Genomic DNA, 9,090 nt, shown 5'->3' on the forward strand with positions numbered 1-9,090 from the left:
AGTCCCATCCAGAGTCTAAAACAGTGCCTAGGAAGGGGGCGGACTTACCTGCAACAGGCAGCCTCCTTGGAAGAAATGCCCAAAAGGTCCTGCAGGAGAAACATCTAGGAGAGGAACTGCCCCAGTCCTGCAAATGCCTGCCAGGGCCATCTGTGTGATCCCAGGGTCTCACTCCACGAGGAGTTGCAGTGTTCTTTCTCTCTCTCCCTTCTTCCCTTCCTTTCTTTTTTCGATAAATACGCAGTGAGCACCTCTCATGTGTCAGGCATGATCCCAGGGCCTGGGCAAAGGGCCTACAAACAAGACACCATTTCTGCCCTCATGGAAAACAGATGCTAATCTAACAACCCGACAGCTGAACCTGTGGTTACCCAGTGGGCTCAGGGCTGGGAAGAAAAAGTACACAGGCGGTGTTAGAGAAGATGGGGTGGCCAGAAGAAAGACAGGCAGACTGACATAAGAGCATGAAAAAGAGTGGTCATGGGAGAGAGGCCAACGTGTGTGAAGGCCCTGAGTAGGGAAGGGGCTTGGTGGCTCAAGACACTTAAAGGAGACCCCTCTTGGCTTCAATATCCCCAAGATTCTTTTTTTTTTAATATGTATTTATTTAATTTATTATTATTGTTATTTTGGCTGTATACAGTCTTAGTTGCAGCACTTGAGTTCCTTTCTAGTTGTGGTGCAGGGGCTCCAAAGCACGTGGGCTTAGTCGCCCTGAGGCAGGTGGGATCTTATTTCCCTGACTAGGGATCGAACCCAAGTTCCCTGCATTGAAAAGAGGATTGTCACTGGACCACAAGGGAGTTCTCAGTATCCCCCAAATTCTTAACAAATTTGGTCTGCATTTCCTAGGGCTGTCAGAACAAATAACTACAACCTGGATGGCTTCAAACCATGAAGATTAATTCTCTTCTGGAAGCCAAAGGTCTGAAATCAAGGTTTTAGCAGGGTAAGTTTCTTCTGGAGGCTCTGAGGAAGAATCTATGCCCCACTGTGGCTTCTGGGGGCTGCGGGCAATCCTTGGCGGTCCTTAGCTTATGGCTGACCTGCGATCTTTACCCTCGTCTTCACGTGGCTTTTCCTTCCGTGTCGGTGTATGTTCTTCTTCCCTATCTCTTATAGGATACTTTTCACTGGAATTTACAGTTCACCCTAATCCAGCATGATCTCATCTCAAAATCCTCACCTGAATTACCTCTCAAAGACCTTTATTCTACATGAGGTCACATTCTGAGCTTCTCAGTGGAGATATCTTTGGCAGGGGCACAATTCAACCCCCTACAGGGAGTCCTGGTGGCTCAGACAGTAAGGAATCTGCCTACAATGCAGGAGATCCCAGTTCAGTCCCTGGGTCGGGAAGATCCTCTGGAGGAGGGCATGGCTACCCATTCCAGGATTCCTGGAGAATTCCAAGGACAGAGGAGCCTGACGAGCGACTTTCACTTTTTTCAACAACAAAATTTGTTTATTAATTTTAACATTTTTTGGTGGAATTTTTGGGGCTTTCTACATATAACATCAAATCAGCAAATTTGGAAAATTGAGCAATGGCCACTGGAAAATGTCAGATTTCATTCCAATCCCACAGAAAAAGAGTCGGACATGACTGAACATCTAACATTTTGACAGAAGTCATAGCCCAGACATTCTCACCTGGAAAGCACCTCAGAGACCCTCTGAAACAGCCTAGCTTAAAGTACAACCCCTAAAAAAAAACTAGTTCTAGAAGGTATTTTTAAAAGAAGAGAGGGGTATTCTGTGTTGAAATAAATTTGGAAAATGCTGCATATACATCTCATTCTATACGATTCATGATTCATCTTAGCATTTTAAGGGGCTGAGAATTGACAGCAAAAGCCACCTTCCATTGAAGCAGACTGTCCCTAGTTTGTTTCACCATAAAACCTTGTTTTCATAAACACTGTGGAATTTTGAGAGAACTGCTGATGTAATCTAACCTTGTCTTATGTAATGATCAAAGAAAAGTGACCTATCCAAGGTCACACAGCTGGCAGGGTCAGAAGCTGAATTTATAACTTAGTCTCTTCAAGAGATGAAGAACATATTATTGAGGACCAGGAATCAGAGGTGATGTGAGGGAGGGAGTGGGTATGATTACAAAGGCGTAGCAGGAGGGGACCTTTGTGGTGATAGGAAAGTTCTGTATCTTGACTGCAGTGGTGGTTGCACAAATCTACACAAGTGATAAAATGACAGAATTATACACACACATTGTACCAATGTCAGTTTCCTGATTTTGATACTGTATGTAAGATAGTAAACACTGGGCATTACATAAGAAGCAATCATTGGAGGAAATTGGGCAAAAGGAACTTGGAACCTCTTTGTACTATCTTGGCAGTTTCCTATGAATCTATGATTTCAAAACAAAAAGATTTTACAAAATAAGTTTCCTGCCTCCAGGTTCAAGAGTTTTTTACATTGTTAAAGTTTACCTGATCAAACTCAGCTTCAGTTTATGCATCCAGGGCCCAATACAAAGCACAGTTTATTGCTTTTTACAGTTTGCAGTTTATTTAGACAGCAGTAATTTGGGTGTTGTTGTTGTCGTTCAGTCTCTAAGTCATGGCTGACTCCTTGCGACCCCATGGACTATAGCACACCAGGCTCCTCTGTCCATAGGATTTCCGAGACAAGAATACTGGAGTGGGTTTTCATTTCCTCCTCCAGGGGATCTTCCAGACCAGGGGATCGAACCCACATCTCCTGTGTCTTCTGCATTGACAGGGGGGTAATTTATAGATGCTCTATTGCAGTGATAAATGCAAAGTTGGATAAATCTTCTCCCTCCTTCATACTGGACCATGACTTTAAGCCAAGTGTGTGGCTCTTGCTCACATAGAGACACAGAGACTAGAGGAAGAAGACATTAGTTGGATGTCTTACCCATCTAGATATACCTCCTTGGGGCAGAAGTATATTATACACACACACACACACACACACGCGTGCACACACACAGGCTTCCCAGGTGGCACTAGTGGTAAAGAACTCGATTGCCAATGCAGGAGACATAAGAGATGTGCATTTGATCCCTGGGTCAGGAAGATCCCCTGGAGGAGGGCATGGCAACCCACTTCAGTATTCTTGCCTGGAGAATCCCATGGACAGAGGAGCCTGATGGGCTACAGGCCATGGGGTCACAAAGAGTTGGACATGACTGAAGCGACTTAGTATGCACACACACATATGTAATATATACGCTGAGATAAACTTTATTTACAAGACATAAACTTTATTTGGGCTTCCCTGATAGCTCAGTTGGTAAAGAATCTGCCTGCAATGCAGGAGACCCTGGTTCGATTCCTGGGTCGGGAAGATCTGCTGGAGAAGGGATAGGCTACTCACTCCAGTATTCTGGCCTGGAGCATTCCATGACCTATATAGTCCATGGGATTGCAAAGAGTTGGACACAACTGAGTGACTTTCACTTTCAAAATTTATTTACAAAAACTCAACTGGCTGGATTTGGCTCATAAACCTTAGTTTACTGACTTCTGAATTAAAACATGGACCAGGGCAGTGAAAGCATCAAGTCCTAGAGTCCTAACCACTGGACCACCAGGGAATTTTCTAAGTAAATCTTAGTTTTCCACCTCTGATATTCTACCCAGCTTGCTTATGCAGTTGGTTGATTTTGTTGCTGTCTTGGTTTGTTTTTCCAATTTATTTTCAATTTTTTTGTTGTGGTAAAATAAAACACAACATAAAATTTACCATCCTAGCCATTTTTAAGTGAACAGTCTAGTGGTATCAAATTCATTCATGATTTTGTGGAACCATCGCCACCACCCATCTCCAGAACTCCTTTCATCTTATAAAACTATCATTAAATAATAACTCTCCATTCTCTCTCCCTTCCCCCTAGCCCCTGGCAACCACTATTCCACTTTCTGTTGCTATGATTTTGACTCTTGTAAGTACCTCATATAAGTGGAATCTTTAATATTTGTCTTTTGGATCTGCCTTATATCACTTAACATAACATCCTCAAGTTTTGTCCATGTTGTAGCATATGTCAGATTTTCTTTCCTTTTTAAAGTGGGTAATATTCCATCATCTGTACATACCACATTTTGTTTATCCATTCATCTGTTTATAGACATATGAATTGCTTCCACATTTTAGCTATCATGAATAATGCTGCTACGAATATTGGTGTACACATGGTCTCTTCAAGACATTACTTTCAATTCTTTTGGGTATACACCCACAAGTGGAATTGCTGAATCATATAGCAATATTATTTTTAGTTTTTTAAGGAACTGCTGCACTGTTTTCCACAGCAGCTGCACCATTTAACATTTCTACCAACAGCATACTAGAGTTTCAATGTCTCCATATCCTCACCCAGAGAAGGAAATGACAAGCCACTCCAGTACTCTTGTCTGAAGATCCCATGGACAGAGAAGCCTGGAGGGCTACAGTCCAAAGGGTCGCAAAGAGTCGAACACGACTGAGTGACCAAGCATGTATCCTCACCAACACTTACTTTCTGATTTTTTGATAGTAGCTGTTGTAATGGGAGTAAGCTAATACTTCACTGGAGTTTTGATTTCCATTTTCTTAATGAGTGATGCTGAGAATCTTTTCACACGTTTACTGTTTATTTGTACATCTTCTTTGGAGAAACATGTATTTAAGTCCTTTGCTCATTTTAAAAGAAAGTTTTTTGCTTTTTTGTTGTTTACCTTTAGGAGTTCCATAATATATATTCTGAATATTAATCCCTTATCAGATATATGATTTTAAAACATTTTCTCCCATTCAGTGGGTTGCCTTATTACTCTATTGCTGTTGGCTTTTGAGGCACAAAATTTTTGTTTTGTGAAGTCCAGTGTGCCTATTTTTTCTTTTGTTATTTGTATCTTTAGTGTTATATCCAAGAAATCATTACCATATCTAACATTGTAAAGGTTTTTTCCTATGGTTTTTTTATATTTTTAGGTCTTACATTTAGGTCTTTGATCCATTTTGAGTTTATTTTTGTACATGATGTTAGGTAAGGGTCAAACCTCACTCTTTGGTATGTAAAATATCCAGTTTTCTCAGTAGAATTTATTAAAAGATTGCCCTTTTCTCCATCGAAGGGCCTGAATTCCCGTGTCAAAAATCATTTGATCATATATAGGAGGGTATATTTCTGGACTCTATTCCATGTATCTGTTTTTATGCCAGTGTCACACTGCTTTGATTTCTGTAGCTTTGTAGTAAGTTTTGAAACCGGAAAGTAAATGCAAGTCCTCCAGCTTCACTTTTGTTTTTCAAGATTGTTTTGGTTATCTGGAGTCTCTTGAGATTCCGTGTGAATTTTAGGATGGGTTTTTCTATTCTGAAAAAAAATCTTTAGGATTTTGAAAGGGATTACATTGAATCTATAGCTTGCTCTGGGTAGGACTGACATCTTAATTTTATTAAATCTTCAGGAGATGTGTTTCCATTTATTTTCTTTAATTTCTCTCAGCAATGTTTTATAGTTTTCATTATACATCTCTTTCACCTCTTTGGTTAATTCCTAAGTATTTTAATCTTTTTGATATTATTGTAAATGGGATTATTTTTATGATTTCCTTTTCAGTTTTTTCATTGTTGGTATATAGAAATGCAGCTGATTTTTGTGTGCTGGCTTTGTATCCTGCTACTTTGCATTTGAAACCAAGCAGGACCCTATGGTGCCCTCCCAGGTACAAAAGCCTTTCTGTCTGCTCCTGGAGACCCCAACACACACCATTTCTTGTTTTGGGGAAGACGATTTCAATCTTCTAGACCTTCCCTGAGTTCCTTTGGAGTTCCAGACGCCATATCCAAACAGTTACTACTTAGAGGAATGAGGCAATACAGAAAGAATTAATAGTGCAACAATGTGGCAAGGTCCCAGTTTCCTGTCAAGAAATATACATAATGATCTGATACATATCTCTGAGCTCTTCTATAGGACCTGAGGCCCCCACCCAGGTGGGGATGGTAAGTTTAGAGCATAAGCACATGGACCCCAGACTGGCTGGAAACAGAAGGAAGATTTCTGGAACACCACTCTGTTACCTCACCACCAACCAGTCAGAGGAAGGTCACACACCCTACAGACCTCCTCCTAAATTTTGCCTATAAAAACTCTTCCCCCAAAGCCATCAGGGAATTTGGGTCTTTTGAGCATGAGCTGTCCCATTCTCCTTGCTTGGCTCTTACAATACCTTTCTCTGCTCCAAACTCTGATGGGCCTTTCCCTGGTGGCTCAGACAGTAAGGAATTCACCTGCGGTGCAGGAGACCTGGGTTTAATCCCTGGGTCAAGAAGATACCCTGGAGAAGGGAATGGTTACCCACTCCAGTATGCTTGCCTGGAGAATTCCATGGACAGAGGAGCCTGGTGACTGAACGACTTTCACTGCTTTCAACAACAAATTCTTTTATTAATTTTAACATTTTCTGGCGGAATATTTGGGGTTCTCCACATATAAATCAAATCAGCAAATTTGGAAAACTCAGCAATTGCCACAAGAATGAAAAATGTCAGTTTTCATTCCAATCCCAAAGAAAGTCAATGCCAAAAAAGGTTCCAATTGCTGTACAGTTGCACTCATTAAACATGCTAGCAAGGTAATGCTCAAGATCCTTCAAGCTAGGCTTCAACAGTACGTGAACCAAGAACTTTCAGATAAACAAGCTAGATTTAGCAAAGGCAAAGGAACCAGAGATCAAATTGCCAACATCGTTGGATCATAGAAAAAGCAAGGGAATTCCAGAAAAACATCTACTTCTGCTTCATTGACTACACTAAAGCCTTTGTGTGGATCACAACAAACTGTGGAAAATTCTTAAAGAGATGGAAATACCAGATCACCTTAACTGCCTCCTGAGAAACCTGTATGCAGGTTAAGAAGCAGCAGTTAGAACCAGACAACGAAAAACGAACTGGTTCAAAATTGGGAAAGGAGTATGTCGAGGCCATATATTGTCATTCTGCTTATTTAACTTCTGTGCGGAATATGTCATGCAAAATGCCCGGTGGATGAAGCTCAAGCTGGAATCAAGATTGTGAGGAGAAATATCAATAATCTCAGATATGCAGATGACACCACCCTAATGGCAGAAAGCAAACAGCAACTAGAGAGCCTCTTGATGAAGGTGAATGAGGAGAGTGAAAAAGCTGGCTTAAAACTCAACATTCAGAAAACTAAGATCATGGCATCCGGTCCCATCACTTCATGGCAAATAGATGGGGGAAAAGTGGAAATAGTAGCAGATTTTAATTTCTTGGGCTACAGAATCACTGTGGACAGTGACTGTAGCCACAAAATTAAAAGATACTTGCTCCTTGGAAGAAAAACTATGACAAATCTAGACAGCATATTAAAAAGAAAGCAGAGATATCACCTTACCAAATATGATCCATATAGTCAAAGCTATGGTTTTTCCAGTAGTCATGTACAGATGTGACAATTGGACAATGAAGAAGTCTGAGCACCAAAAATCGATGTTTTTGAACTGTGGTGCTGGAGAAGACTCGAGAGTCCCTGGACAGCAAGGAGATCAAACAATGTTAATCCTAAAGGAAATCAACCCTGAATATTCATTGAAAGGACTGGTAGTAAAGCTGAAGCTCCAATACTTTGGCCACCTGATGTGAAGAGCCAACTCATTGGAAATGACTCTGATGCTGGGAAAGACTGAAGGCAGGAGAAGAAGGGAGCAACAGAGGACGAGATGGTTGGATAGCATCACCTACTCAGTGGACATGAGTTTGAGCAAACTCTGGGAGATGGTGAAGGACAAGGAAGCCTGGTGTGCTGCATTCCATGGGGTTGCAAAGAGTTGGACACGATTTAGAGACTTAACAAACAAACAAAAATCATATAACATCATGTCATTTGTGGACAGAGATGATTTTAATTCTTCCTTTCCAGTTCAGGTGATTTTTATTTCTTTTTCTTGCCTAATTGCCCTGGTTAGAACTTCCAATACTATGTTAAATAGAAGGGACAAAAATAGGCATCCATGCCTTGTTCCTGATCTTAGAGGAGAAGCTTTCAGCTTTATACCATTGAATATGATGTTCCCTGTGGGTTTTTAATATATAGCTTTTAATTATGTTGAGGTAGTTACTGTCTCTTGTTTGATGAATGTTTTTATGGTCAAACGGTGTTGACCTTTGTCAAATTCTTTTTCTGTATCAATAAAGATTGTTTTTTCCTTTCATTAAACTAGTTTGGTGTATTACATTGATCAATTTGCAAATATGACGCATCCTTTCTTTCAGGAATAAATCCCACTTGATTAAAATGTATAACATTTAATATACCACTCAGTTAGGTTTGCTAGTGTTTTGTTGAGAATTTTTGCATCAGTGTCCATAAAAGAATATTGGTCTATAGTTTTCTTGTAGGCTTTTTGGTCTGGCTTTGGTATCAAGTAATTCTGGCTTCATAGAATAGTCATTTAAGCACAGAAAGTTTTCCCTGTTCTTCAGTTTTTTGGAAAATTTTGAGAAGGATTGGTATTGGTTTTCTTAAAATATTTGGTAGAATTCACCAGTGAAGCCACCAGGTCCATGGCTTGTTTTGTTGGAAGATTTTTGATTACTGATTCAATCCCCCTGCCAGTCATAGATCTATTCAGATGTTCTATTTCTTCAAGATTTAGTTTTGATAGATTTTGGGTTACCAGGAAGGGGAGGAAGGAGAGCAAGAACAATGGCTTGCCTCGTCTTCATACCTCTAAGGTCAGAAGCAGAAATCAGCAGTTCGAGTGCAAATTCCTGGTTGTTGGTAGTCAGGGCCCTTTTGGCCCACTCTGCTTCCTGCAAGCTATTTGCATACGGCTCCAGGAACGTGGACACAGCTACCTGCCACCTGGCTGAGGATGGGGGATGGGCACCTGCTACTGTGTTAATAGGTGAAACTGACTGAAATTAACTGCAATTTAATGTCTGAGCCCTCCCTTGGAAGTAGCAAGCCATTAATAGATTCCAGAGTTCAAAAATAGTTGCATCAGGCAGATTCTGCCAGTGCAATTATTGTCTGAGTGAGGAGATACCTTCCTATTGTTTCCTACTCCATCGTCTTCCTAGAAT

General features: G+C 40.7%; 1 long non-coding RNA gene across 1 annotated transcript; it reads left to right on the plus strand.

Moving 5' to 3' along the window:
* Positions 1 to 2,221: 2,221 nt before the first annotated feature.
* LOC145540907 (uncharacterized) lies at positions 2,222 to 8,216 on the plus strand. The gene is made up of 2 exons (XR_014078627.1): positions 2,222 to 3,937; positions 5,600 to 8,216. It is a non-coding gene; the product is annotated as an uncharacterized LOC145540907 (long non-coding RNA).
* Positions 8,217 to 9,090: the final 874 nt, after the last annotated feature.

The sequence above is a fragment of the Giraffa tippelskirchi genome, chromosome 3, assembly GCF_054371585.1.
Source record: "Giraffa tippelskirchi isolate mGirTip1 chromosome 3, T2T-mGirTip1v1.2.pri, whole genome shotgun sequence".
In the NCBI taxonomy this organism is placed as follows: Eukaryota; Metazoa; Chordata; class Mammalia; order Artiodactyla; family Giraffidae; genus Giraffa; species Giraffa tippelskirchi.